Source organism: Sprattus sprattus (assembly GCF_963457725.1).
Source record: "Sprattus sprattus genome assembly, chromosome: 9".
Lineage (NCBI taxonomy): Eukaryota > Metazoa > Chordata > Actinopteri > Clupeiformes > Clupeidae > Sprattus > Sprattus sprattus.
Genome location: NC_137928.1, coordinates 12963075 through 12965271, shown reverse-complemented (window position 1 = coordinate 12965271; position 2197 = coordinate 12963075).

Below are 2197 nucleotides of genomic sequence, written 5' to 3'. Positions count from 1 at the left end.
AGTTATTTCAGATACAACTCTCAATGACTTGATGAAGTGCCAATAATGAGAGTTCTCAGAGGAAGCTCCTGTATTGTAACAGGGTGTGTTCTATTCAGTTATAAATGTGACACAAAGACTCAGTGATGAAGTAGTCATCTCCTTCTCCCATATTGCCCCCTCCCCATCATCATTTTATCCAATACATTTCTCATAGCTCAAAGTGGACATTTAGCATCTCTCTCTCTCTCTCTCTCTCTCTCTCTCTCTCTCTCTCTCTCTCTCTCTCTCTCTCTTTCTCTCTCTCTCTCTCCCTCTCCCTCTCTCTCTCTATTTCTCCCTCCCTTTCTCAGTTTAATCATTCCCTAAATCATTCCACAGAACCACATGAGACGGAGGGTGCGCCCTCTCTATTTCCCTGTGCTGATGGGGGCGTCGGCACGATGTCCATCTCCAGGCGACAGACCTCTATTTCATTATCTGACTACACGCCCAGCTTCCTCCCCTCACTGATGGAGGGTCGCTCAAGCCTTCGCACAGAGGGAAACAACACTGGACAATCCATGCAGTGTGTGGGGGGGAGGAGTCAAGGACAAAGCAACAACAACTTTGGTTGACGGTATGTCATGGATAATTTAACAGTGGTGAAAATTCTGACAAGGTCACAGAATAATACGTTTATGGAAAAGAAAAGGTTTGGAGGATACCTATTCATTTGATGTTCCTGTAAGCTGCAGGCCATCCGTAAAACAAATAGGCTAATATTCCTGACAGAATTTGATCATTTAGATTGTACGAAGTATTAGAAAACAGATTCTTTACTTACATTTAATCTATGCTGACAGAAGTTACTTTAAGTGAAAATGAGACTTGACATTTAGACATTCATTTATAGACCCACCTGCAATCATGAACATTTACCTCATGTATCCATGTTTAGGGGCCGTTTTGCATGTTATCCTTTCAGAGTGAGCTGAACTCTGTGTGTGCTTGGATGCGGTAAGTAATTATAGAAGAAGCTGTCACCAGGCCTCCAGCTCCAAACATGATTTATAAGGGATGGGGCCCTCTCCACTCTCTCTTCATTTGGATAATGTGACGGTGCTATCATGGCTCCAGGTAAATTAATGCCTCCCTGGTTTTGCATGTAGGTGCTACGCGGGTCGCGTAGATACTCATCACTAATCATCGTAACTCTCCCCACCCCTGATAAAAGCCCTGGGAGAGAAAACACCCCAATTGACTGTGGTCTGTGTGTTTCTCCGCCGAGCAAAAGATTTCTTTGTTTGGAGAAATCGATTTTGAAGTCATGTTGAGGGCTTTTGAAAAGGGAGACAATAGAGTGGGGAAAAAATGAAAGACAAACAGGAAGAGAGTGATAGAGAGAAGGAGAGGGACTAGGGAGGGACAAACAGGAAGAGAGTGATAGAGAGAAGGAGAGGGACTAGGGAGGGACAAACAGGAAGAGAGTGATAGAGAGAAGGAGAGGGACTAGGGAGGGACAAACAGGAAGAGAGTGATAGAGAGAAGGAGAGGGACTAGGGAGGGACAAACAGGAAGAGAGCGATAGAGAGAAGGAGAGGGACTAGGGAGGGACAAACAGGAAGAGAGTGATAGAGAGAAGGAGAGGGACTAGGGAGGGACAAACAGTTCAGCTCTTGCTTCAAAGTTCATCATTGCATGCAACATAATGACTCAGCGGGACTCATGTGGGTACGCCAGCTCAAAGCAAATTTCTTTGGAGACAATAACGTTAGTTTAATCTAATCAAACACAGGCACTCATAGACATACAGAACAAACAGACAGCGAGGTAGTTGGGGAGAGAGGAGGGAGTGGGAGACATAAGAGACAAGATCAAAACAGAGAGGATTAGAACGATGGAGGAGATAGAGGGAGGCATGGAGGGGGTATTGGAGAGAGATAGAGAGCAGAGGGTCCTTGGAGAGGCTCCTCTGTTTAATTTAGGAAGGGTAATTGCTGTCCCTGTAGCTCACCTGTGTGAAAAGCTTCTGACGCTTCTTGGTTTGACCTCATCCCAAAGAGGACAGCCAGCACAAGCCTCGGGCGACCCAGTCAGAATACAAACACAAACACACACAAACACGCACACGCGCACAAACGCACACACGCACACACACAAACACGTTTGCACACGGTACACACACAGACACACGCACGCACGCACACACACAGACACACAAACTTGCCTGCACACA